We start from the raw sequence: 12,722 nt of genomic DNA on the forward strand, positions 1-12,722 counted from the left end.
TTTAGCCTCACATTATTCTTCTGTGTCAGAAAAGTGATGACCAGCTTGTTATCTGCAGCCAAGGGCAAGGTGACACGAAGGAGGTTCATATATGCAAAGTGTGGAGCACATACATCACAACCACACCTAAGCACAGGGCCTGTACTCTGCTGGCTCAACCTCATACCTTGCACAGGGCTTCCTGACAGACAATCATACTTCATTGCATAATCACCACTGGGTCAAACCTCCCCGAGCATCTGTCACGTGAAGCTGCCGTCGCTGGAGTGAAGAGTCACACCTTGCCACCGCACCAAATAAGAGTCGCTGGTAGATTGTTTTTGTTTTTGTGAAGAAGTTTGATAACCAACCTGGATAAAGTGATCTTGGACAAAAAGAGATTGTGGAAAGAAGTTCAAGTTCATTTTTAAATTAAGAAAAGGCCTGAATGGACATGTAAATATATTTAATTTCATTTAAAGGATAAAAAAAATGTGAAACAGGTGAACTGAAAACATGTGGCACACTTTCACAAATGTAGGGATTTGTGTTTTATGTACATTTAGGTTTATAGTATTTGTATAGTAAGAGTACAGTAATCATACTTTTTGTTGTTTTCACTGGGTCAGGGAGGCACCTATAAAATCTTAGGGCAGATCTGGATCAGGCGGCAGATCCAGAAATAACTTTTTGCTTTCTTTAGTGTTTTGAAAGACTTTTTCTCAGAGAGTAATTCATGGGTCCGGTGAAAAAAAACCAAACAAGTCATGTTTAGGGGACAGTTATTCCTGAGTGTGTGCAATTTGGTGCGGATCCAAACTTAAATCGAGTATATTTAAATGTGGTTTCACACAATGACTGTTGTGCTTTGGAGGGGGTCTAAACTCCACCAGTGCTATTCTGATGGGCTCTGTGTTTATTTAGACATTAGCTCAGAGCTCTGTTGTCTGAACGTCCTCTCACAGACTCGTGCGGCTGCAGATTCTTAGTTTCGTCATCATAATTTCGTTGTTTGTCTTTCTATTGTACTATTTATAGAGAGCAGAGAGTAATTGCTTTTCCCGATTGCTTGTCGTTACTTACGAACCATATGACAATACAGCTACGGTAATGAATTGACATGAAATGACTGGAGTCACAATTAACGACCGGCTCCTTTTAATAGCTACCGCAGCTCCTCTGTGGTTCGCTCTCTCACTCGGTCACCTCCAAACACATTCAAGGCACAAACTCGCCCTTTAGCCACTGAGACCTGGAGCCAGGTTTTCTCCTTTTCCATTTCCTTCTCTCTTTCTTTCTTTCCGCTTCACTTTCAACCAGCCATGCATCCAGGCTGTGGGTGTGTAGCTGTGGATGCACAGTGGTAATAAGTGCTTAGAGGAAAAGGAGAAAAAGAAAAAAGAGGCATTAAGAGCCTATGTTTGAAGCTGGAGATGTAGGTTGTATAAATCAAAACGTTGTTGGAGGTAAAGGATGAAGCAATGACAGTTGTCCAAGGACCACTTCCTGGTAGCAGCAACGCAGACGTTGAAATACGATCTCTCTATATTCGCAGCCGCTACGCAACCGTGTCTGTCCCTCCGCCTGGCTCTTTATCCAGCCGGAGCCCCCCCGCTGGTTCCGATGTAGCCACGGATAAGCATGTCGGCTCAGCTGGCAGTGATTTTCAGCCATGAGACCCGGGGATTTGTGGGGAAGGGGTTGGGGGCGGAGTTTGACCATCTCCCTTACCTCCCTCCTTCCCTCTCAACACATCCTGAACAAACAGGCCCAGGCCCCCGTCCAGGCCTCAGCCAACTCCATCAGTCGGACCTGAGGGAGAAACATTCCTCCAGCCCGGAAAAGAGGAGTCACATCTTCAGGGAATAGAACAAGGCTAATGAAGTGCAGGCCGGAGTTACGGAGGAAGAGAAAACCGCAGTGTGGAACTAACGTGAATCCCAAACCAAGGCACCGGAGTAGATGTAAAACTCCTAATTTGTGTTTTAAGATGCGTTTTCTACATTTAGGTTTAATGCAGCGTAATTGAATTGCGACCTTGAAAAAAACATTTAAAATGAGAAAGCAATGCACAACAGAATATGTAAAGCAGGCAGTGACTTATTTGTAAAGCTTGATACTAAAATTGCATCTCTCAGGTTAAAGGATGAGGAATAATCAAGTTGTATAATGTGTAGACTCTGAGATTCTAAGGTCACTTTATGTGAAGTTGCTAGAACAACACATTACACTCACTTGTCTTGATGGTATTGAAACATGGTGGCAAAGAAAGTCAAATGAGCCCTGACTCTGAATTTTGTCCACAATTATGGAAAAGGGAGAGTTTATTTTATTTTCTAAAATGATAATATATAAGCAATGACACTAATGTAACAGAGCTACAGACACTTTTACATTTCAGGCCTTTATCAGAACCTTATCTGGTTTGTCTGCGCGTACGTAAACAGAGCCAGGGAACCGACCTTTCCAATCAAATCAAACAGACCTCCCGTGATCCCAGTTCTCACCCCACATGCACTGAACAACACGTGCTCCAAACACAACAAAAGCAGATGTTTGCTCTCTCTCTCTCTCAGAGAACTCATGAATACAGATGTGCCGCCCAGCCCCAATGACACAGAAGTGAGCGAACTTATTTTCCAGGTAAAAGGTTAGGAGACCACACGGTGAAGACGAGTTAAGCGAAGTTCAGCGTCAAAATAGGTAAAGCTGCCTGTAAACACTCAGATGTATCAGTTCAGTTTTTGTCAGGAGGATTTTTGTAAGGGTTGTAAAAAGACAGCGAGGAGCAGTTTGGGGGGGGTTACTGTTGGAAACGGTCGCAAGCTGGAAAGCTACACTGGCCTGCAGACAGACAGAAGACTGACTCTGGAGAGTTTGCAGCAGACGATATACAGTCGGCTGGAGCCTCATAAGACTCGTGGCTGAGTCATGGCTACTACTGGAAGTTGTATATTTCAGTTTGAGAGCCGTGAGACTCCATAAATCAGAACCTGTCGCCTTACTTCCAACTGGCCAGAGACACGCGAGTCTTCAAAGTGAAGCCACACAGCTAAAACCAAAACACAGTATTTAAATGCATCATATAAACTATCTGACCTCTGTCCTTCTTATGACACTTTATATAGCAAAGTTATGTGCATGCACAGCAGACTGAACCAATCTCAAAGCCTCTGGGGCAAAGGGCAGTATCTGGGGCTGTAGACAGCGGATGTTGAGGCCAAGTCCCCATCGTCTGTTTGCCGTTTACTGTTCCTAGTCAGAGTTAAACGTTTAGAGTTTACCTACAATATTCAGCAAGGACACTTTAGAAATATGAAGAATTCTAAACAGCAGCAGCTCTTCTGGTTCAGGAAGCATCACGAGGAACAATCCAACGTTCAGTGGGTGGGAGTACACAGTCAGAGCTGCAGAGGGCGCTGCTGCTCAGTAAAAGTTACCTGGTGATGCTTTAAGTTTAACTTTTACAGTCAAAAGTCAAAGTCAACTCTATTTTTAATCCTGCCATATGTACAGGACATTGACAGGATTGAAATGCTGTCTCTGTCTGATACCCGGGTGTAAACATGTAAATAGACAGAATATATATGTATGCAAAAACAGAACATATAAGTATGCAACATAAGAAATACTCAAAACGTAGTACACAGCACCACATTGTATGCAGTCATAAGGCACACGGTGGATAAGATAGAGTAGTGCAAACCAAAATAGTGTAAAAATGGATTGAGAGTGTAAAAATACTTCATGGGAAGCTAATAACTGATGCATTCCTTCAATGTGTTCCTCCTGTTTTACTCTCCACACTAACTTTTACTTGCAAGCACCCAAAGACCAGAAAGTTATATAGAGATTAGTATCGAACTGACTCAATCACAACCTACTGAGCAGAATCAGGCTGAAAACAAAAAATGAAAATCACCGGATAAAGTCTGCATACAATCGATTAGTGATTCCAGTCGTCCAAAGATTAGGAATAATATAGTTCTTCATTTTTAGCATAGCACAGACGACGTGTTCGAAAGCAAGTGTGACGAGCGGTTGATGTTTTGTTGCCCACACTTGAAGTAATCAGAAATCGCTACCATTCCCTTGTTAACCGCCAGACCTCATTCTGTCTCCATGAAGGCTTCCCTTCTAACCCCCCTCCCCACCGTCAAGACTCACAACAACAGCAACAACAACAGAGCCACTGTCAATATTTCCTCCATAATAAATAATTAAACTCTCCCCCACGATGCACTCAGCACCTGGGCTTGAGTCTCCAGCTATGAAAAACCACAGAGTCACAGCCAGCGAGCGGCAGGGCCACGAAACAAACACCACAGGAATGCCCTTCAATCGAGCTGAAGGGGGGGGCAGGGGGGGGGGCAGCTTACAGATGGATTCTGTACAGTAAGACTAAACACACCATGATCTCACATATACACACACACACACACACACAGTGAGTCAGAGAGGGGACATGATCTGTTTTCCATTGTGACGGAGTCAGAATCGAAACGGCAGACCCCAATTTGAAATGCATCGTCTTCGTGACTGAGCGCGAAGCTTCACGTTAATCCAGTCAGCGCCGAGTGTGGATTGTGTTATCTTTACACACACACACGGGCACACGCACACACATTCTCCCTCAACTGTTTATGAAACAAAGACTTATGAGCTACTGGAGTCTGGTGAAACCACATTCAATGACAAAACACATACAAACACACACACACACACACACACACACACACACACACACACACACACACACACACACACACACACACACACACACACACACACACACACACACACACACACACACACACACACACACACACACACACACACACACACACACACACACACACATTCTCTCAACTGTTTATGAAACAAAGATTTATGAGCTCCTTGAGTCTGGTGAAACCTCATTCAATGACAAAACACACACAAACACCCACACACACATACTTCACACACACATACTTCACACACACACACTTCACACACACACACTTCTCACTGTCCTGTTCCTCTTACCAGCCTTTCAGCTCCAGCTCCAGCAGTGACAGGGTCTTCCCGGAGTTACACTGCAAACACCACATGCTGCCCGGCGCTCACAGGACGACGTACTCCAGACACAAGCGTTCCCACTCACCGGTCCCCATTACTTCCTACCAAGGTTCCTCTAACACACACACACATAAGGATCTCAACAATGTCATTCTCCCATATCTTGGTGGCTCCTCTACTCCTCAGGAACACTTCCCATGTCTTTGCCTTGTAGCAGCAGCCTCATAGGGATGCATGATCTGTGAGACAGTCTACGATCTCTGTGACAGCCGAGTGGAGATCTTTTCTTTTTCTCCCTCTTCCTTTCTGTCGTCTGTGCGCCGGGGCTAGTAGGAGTATAAGGAGGGTAGGGGAAGAGGGGGGGGGGGCGGAGGCTGGGAGACAGGAGTGTGGGTTTCTGCCAGGGCCGGAGAGCAGTATGGAAAGGGGGCGGGGTGCCGGGGAGAGGGTGTGAGAGCTGGGTGGAGAGGGAGAGGTAGAGGGAGAAGGGGATGAAACACCTCCTGCACAACATTAATCATGCAAAGAAGGGGACGCTCAAATGACCCCGGAGTCAGGGAGAAAATGGGATTTTTTTCCTGGCTATTCATCTGAGAATGTGGAAACATGAAAATGAGAGGATGGGGAGGGACTGAGAGATTAAAGCACGGACAGGAGGGAGTCGGGGGAGAGAGTGACGGCCTCATCCAGTCCGACACGTTCAGGTGTATAGAGGAGATGAATGAGGAGAAAGTGAGGAGGAGAATGTGGCGTGAAGAGGAGATAAAGCTGCAGGAGACAGGGGTTTGGGAGTGTTTGAATGTCAGAGGCACCTTTTTGTTTGCCTTTTATACACAGAGGAGGAATGACTTAGTGGGCAAGGATGGCAAATACGAGAGAGCACCTCTAATAATAGAGCCTTTCAGGGCCCGAGAGCAGTGACTGTGGAGATGGGATCTAAGAAAAGAGGCCGAGAGGATCCTGCAGCAGAGAAACCACGGCAGTGTTGAAGGGCTGTTCTCCTCTCGCCCTCTTATTTTCAACCTCCCTCAAATCAGCTTTGTTTTATTTCGTGGATAATGTCATGGTGCCAGACGGACACCGGTATTATCCCGTGACCGCCGAGCTCACCCGCCGCCGCTCTCCCATCATCCCTCTCCCCGGCTGCAGCGGACCCCGGGTCTCTGGACTTCACAAGCGTTTTTGCTCCGACAGGCCAGAGACTAATCACCCCTCTGAGAGAAGGGGGTTGGGGTAAACTGCCCCCAAGTCAAAGGTATTTTCTATCTAATGACAACAGGCACAGGAAGCAGAGGAGAATGGCTCCCACATGGAGCCGCTTTACAGGGACACCAATCATTTACACACACGCACACACACACCAGTCCCACCAGGGAGACGCTGATGTCCTCTAATTACAGGCCTGAACCCCTTAAAATGATCACCTTCTCTGGACTGTTTTTTTCATCTGAGCCTTCAAACGAACGATGTGGAATGAGAGACAAAGCAGAAAAAGAACGAGTAGCTTAAAAAAACCAGCAAACGTCTGCACACGGTTATCTTCTTAACATGTGTTCCCCCGGAATCACAGCAGGGGACGAGCACGGAATGACTCGCCGTGTGTGACTCAGGCAGAATGGTCACGTGCGGCGAAGGCAGACATAGTGACCGGCCAGCCGATCTATTTCAGTTCAGAGACCTTGGCCCTGGACTCTGGTGACTACAGCTGCTAATGCGTTGCGGAGCTGCAGACACTTGACTCGACTTACAGAGCTCGACTATCACGCCATCGCTCCACTCTCGCCCCCCAAATCCATTTATTCCTGAGTGCCAGCAAACACAACAAACCGGAAAAAAATAAATAAAGACGGCAGCCGAAAGCCATTTAAGACAGTGTTTCTCCAATAAAAACTGGCATCCTCGTTATTCTATCACTTTGGCCTCAGGGAGAGTCTAACGAGAGTTTATTTGTGTGGGAGTGAGAGATGTGAAGTAATCGCTTTTCTCATTTTGAAGATCAACACGTGACGACCTGGATGGCATGTGATTGTTTTCAGTATGAGGCTCAGGAGTCGCTTTAGCATAAGCGTTGAGGGGAGCTTTGCTGAACCCGATCAAATTAGAACGATTCCAGGTAGAAAGCTCGAAACTTTTCACAAACTCAGAGGCGCTTAACAACAAGCCTGTGTAATTATCTCCGTCTGCCTGCCTCAGAGTCTGGCTGTTCCTCCTCCGGTGGAACGACCCGGTGAACAGTCTCCTCGGCTGAGCTCAGGCCGACTCCATCTCCTGAATCCTGGCTGCACGGCGCTCGGCTCCAGAATGATGTCATTGAGAATTCCAGGCAGAGGCCCACTCTCTGCTCATAAAATGCCATTTCTCCAACTCAATACATATGGTTTCTGCGAGTTTCAGCTCCTATGCTCGACCACCCCTCCCCACCGCCCCTTAGTTTTAGTCTGCCTGCCTCCCCCTGTCTTCCTCTTCCCCTTAGTTTTCAGCATTGAGAAAGTCACGTACATTATTTCACTTGGGACGAGACCAATGAGGCGTCCGCAGGTCAGATGCACACAAGAGCCTTTATCAGATGCAATCCCGCAATATTATCAGGGGGAACAAAGGAAACTTGGATTTTCCCATTTGCAAAAAAGAAAGATAAAAGACAGAGTCGGAGGGAAAGACAGCAAAGGAAGCGACGAGGGGAGAGGGAGAAGTGAACGCTTCCTGGAAAGTTGGTCACAAGGTTTTGGCGCCGATTCTCCATCTGTCTACATGACATCATGCACCGGTTTTCATTATCTGCTGAGCAACTGAGACCTGGGCTAAGAAATGGAAAATAAAACAAAAACTGGGTCCTGGCCTGGTCTGGAAACAATTAGAGCGGGCTGATGTCATAGTTTGATACAACAGAATACTAAATGAGATGTAGTGGCCCGGGTTAGCTCTGTGAACACAGAGGACTTTGTAGAGGAAGAAAAAAAAGAAAAGAAACACATTTTCCCTGTAAACTGTCAGGAACAAAAGAATTCCTGTGCATGAAAAAAAAAAAGGATCCAGCAGAGAGATGTATAAATAGAGCTGAAATAAGAGTAATTAAAGGATCTGCAGCCTCTGCTCATCACATCCTGGCAGCAAAGCTGGAGCAGATGTGTTGCCTGTGGGATCCAGTGGGAATGATCAAAGTTCATCAGTGGCAAGTGGTGGCTGGGAGGCTTTTCTCTGTTCTACCGTTCATAACTAAGTAGTTCCAATCAAGATCCAGACAATCTGTTGGTCCAGACATATGGAAACTGAAAACACAGACTTCAGACACAAGGAAAAACATTATTTCAACCAAGTTAAATGTTTTTTCTTTACACAACGGGCTATTTTCTTCTCACAGGGATCGTACTCGATGGGCTTCAAACCCTGTTATCTCTGCAGCACCGACTGAAAGGTGTTTGCGGCACGAAGGATTGAAAACTGTCGAATAGGATAGGGGAGCACTGGATGACTGGTTAACAGACTGAAGGCGTAGAAACTTTAGTTTGACATTTTGGGAATTACAGTCATTTACTTTCTTGTCAACAGTTAGAGGAGACGATCAATAGCTCTCTCATGTGTGCACTTCATTTAAAGCTGCAGCCGGGGGACAGTCTAGCTTAGGTTAGAATAAAACAACTGGAGACTCAGCCAAGAAGTCACCGTCTAAAAGAGCCACACAAGGAAAAAGTCCAACACATAAAAGACATAACTCGTAAATTTCATAATCATCATAATTTGCAAAACAGATTTCTTTGGCATAGTGCTACAGAAGCCTTTTTCCAACTCTTTCTCAATTATACTAAGCTTTTTAAAATCACAATTTTAGCTTTATTTAGATCTAGGGTTTTTGGTAACTTTTTATCGTATAAGGTGAAATCCTATAAAAAAAACAGGACTGTGATAAAAAGGACCAATTATTTAATTCAGACCAAACTAAACGATTCACTGGCGAGACGAGTCACGGGAGAATCGGATTCTAGCAGTTGTCAGGCAGTACTTGTTCTCCTGTTTTGGGGGAACAGCTTTCACAACAGAGACAACCAATGGGAGGAGGACTGGGATGTATCTGTGGCCTGCTCTTGCTGGTGTCTCCAGGATTATCAACTCTCAATTTATGCCAAGTTTTTAATCTGCTGCCTGTGTTTGGAAAATATTAAGCAGTAATAAGCTGGTTCTACCCACAACCCATCATAAAAAGGCCCAGTGTGTAAGATTTAGGTGAAAGGGATTTTGGAAATTGAATATAAATTAACACTATTGATGTTTTTTCATTATTGTGTGGAGGCCACCATGTTTTTTACAGAAGCCCAGACTGAACAAATGTAATGACAACTGAAGGCTACCACAGGTTCTCTCTCATGTTGGAAGGGGAGGGTTGAGGGGTGTTCAGCTGCAACATGCAAAGTCACCACTAGATGTCACTAAATTCCACACACAGAACCTTTAAATCACCTGGGGGTTTACTCAAACGCAGTAAGAAAGATCCAGTTCTGCTTCTCAGTCTTTCCTGGGTGGAGTTCTTCTCTGCTTACTTCTCTCTGTGTTTGCGTGGGCTTGCAATGGTTTCCGCTCACATTCTGGAGATGTATGCAAGTCAGGTAGGGCGGAGTCTCCACACTGCCCAAAATTTTGGATGTGGGCATCGAGTGCCACCATCCTGGGCCGGGAACACGCAGGCATTAAATGACACCCTTACGATGGAAACCAAACAAACTTTAACTGAACGACTCGCCCACATGTTTGTGTGCTCGTTTCTGTGTAAGCAGTTCTGTAAAAAGAAATACATTTTATGGAACCACAGGGCTGCAAAGGCCTGACTACATGCATCTGCTATCTGTCTCCTACTCTCTATAAAAAAAAAAAAATTAGAAACGGGCCGAGTTTGTCCATTTACAATAGGTTCCTTTCTTTTCCCTCCATTACCAGATACCATATTTCTCCGGAGCCCTTCACCATGGCCCTCTCCCTGGCATGAAAACACACTACAGCACCGTTCTCCCCGGCTAAAAATAGACCCATGTGAGGTGACACACTCTGGTAAACACACAGTGTGAGAGATGATGAACAATACTGTAAAGAACAAAGAGGAAGAATGCACACTAATGGAAGAAGCAGCCATTGAACGCCCGGCTGATTCCATCTCCTTCTCTTTTCCTTTGTGGCAGATCCATGTGCAGAGTTTTTCAATGACAGTGAAATTAAATTTTGAGGTCAGCTGCAAAAAAAAGCAGTGTGCAAGATATAGAAAGCGTCTCCGGTGGTTTTCAGCTCCGAGCAGCACAGACTGCAAATGTGACAAAGGCCACAGCGGGTATATAAATACATGTGACGGTCACAGGAGCGTGACACGACTACCAGACGCACAAAACAGACCCACACAGAGGCCTTATATATGATGAGAGTACAGTCTGCAGTGGGCTTTCAGAGGGACACTGCCCCCCACTGGTTAGACATGAGACTTCACCTTGTCTGTGCACACAAGCCATAGGGGGGGGCGGACATGTGACGCTGAGCTCTTTCACGATGGCCGAGGTCAGATGTGTTTGTTGTGACTAGGGGGGGGGGGGGGGGGACTGGGTTACTCCACTGCACCAGGATGGTGGAGTACACACCAGCCTTTTCTGGTAGGGGGACGCCTGCTGGGACTCAGGGTGGGGTGGGTCGGGATGGGGGGGGACTGGTGCTATGAGCTATTTGGGGCGGTGGCAGACTCACACCTGTCTGAAGTCACACAGAGAAAGTCCTGTGCTATATGTGTCAGGGACATGTGGCACGTCAAAGACATGTACAGCACTTCTAACATCACTATTACTGATGATATAGATTACCATAAAATACTTTATGTTTGTGAAATGTTTAGAAAATTCAAAAATATGATATTGTTAGAATAAAAATAACTACAAAGTATCGGCTTGTGCACTAACCGCAATTTGTTATTTTATTGCCTTGTTTTCGAACACAGAACTAGAAAATGTTCGTATTTCGATGATTTTTAAATTATATTTGAAGCATCTGCCTCCATAAAAAGCATTATAGTCTCTAACCGAACAGCAGCCAGAGTCTCAATTTGTGTAACATGAGGCGAACACTTTAAATTCATGTCTCTCTGTTGCCTCTGATTCCAGAGCTGATTTCAAGTAGTCATCCATCAGCGCTATGATTCAAAACAAATAAACATCTATCATTTGACACAAACCAGACTAATCTAAAATAAGTGTGTTTGTGTGTGTGTGTGTCTGTGTTTGTGTGTGTGTGCGAGCGCCTGGAAATCAATTTGGAGCCACGAGCAAATTGACTGGAAGGAACAATAATAACAATTACTGGCGTTCCAATCAGATTCCATTTATTGTCGACTGCACCAGCGATCAGATAAACACCCGATGATCTCGTACACGCTGCTTTATTAAGCATGAAAATGGTGTTAATGGTTTCAAGCTGAGTATTCGAGTCTAAATAAGACGTGAATTAATGCATATTGTTAATTTAAAGTAGTGAATCATCATTAAGTACCCTATGGGAAGACTTGCGCCCTTGGCTACAATATACCGACTGAGAGATAAGGGGACGATGTTTGAGGAGAAACAGATAAAGGGAGGAAACACAAATCCAAACCTTTACATTCCTACAATAGTTGAGCCTGGCGATGTTGTACATACCACGTCTCACCTCTCCACACACAGCTGTCTTTTTGCTTGGCTTTGCTTTCCTTCCAGCTCTGGACGCCACGGTCACGACTCCAGTTACTGGCTGTGCTCGGCCGCCCTTCCCGTGGCCGAGGCAGCGGTGCCGGCGTGGAATCCGAACCCGGCAGCAAAAACACTGCGGCTATTGAGCCTCGAGGAGCGCCGCCCGGCTCGGCTGTCTACACTGGCACAAGCCATTGTTTGTGTTGGCACCGTGCATAAAGGCAGCCTCTCTCACTTCTGCCTTTTCCTGTCTTTGATTCCAGGAGAAACACGAGTCACTGGACAAGGGCGGCTAACGTGTAGTGATGAGCTGTGTCAATATGTCAAACTCTGCCAAGTTTGGGACCCACGAACCTCAGTCGTACTCCATGAGTCTTTGTGATTCCAGCATCATAACGAAATTCAACGTTTCCTTTCAGGCCCGGCTCCACTTGGAGGTAAAAGCACAGAGCGTATTTCATTTTAATGGCCCTCATTAGGTTGACAGTGATCGAATCATGCAGGAAACGTCCTGTTATTTTTGGAGAAAATGCCTAAAAGTGGTGGACTAAATAGAAATGTGGGAAAGTGAAGGCAGCTAGGAGTATCGTGATCTAATAATACTGTTTAAAAACATTAAAATACAACAATAACATCATTGAATTGAACTTAGTGTGAAGCTGAAACTAATTTTACGATTCATTTTGTTGTGATTTGTTTAAAAATCATTACAATAAAGAAATCAGACTACTCAGGTTAGACACGTCTTTCTTACACTGACGATGAAACCGACATGGATTTTACATTAAACGTTCATCAAGTAGGAACTTTTTTTTTCCAGTAATAAAATTCAGTAACTGCTGCGTCAGGATCCCGTTTGTCGAAGGAAACACTGACTCTTTTCCGCCTTTTTTCTTAAAACCTCACATCCAAGCAGAAAAACAAGCTCCATCGAGAACCCAGTCGCCAGAGGACGAACAGCAGAAAACTCAGGATCAGTTTACACATGTGATG

Source organism: Limanda limanda, chromosome 7, assembly GCF_963576545.1.
Source record: "Limanda limanda chromosome 7, fLimLim1.1, whole genome shotgun sequence".
NCBI classification, from domain to species: Eukaryota; Metazoa; Chordata; class Actinopteri; order Pleuronectiformes; family Pleuronectidae; genus Limanda; species Limanda limanda.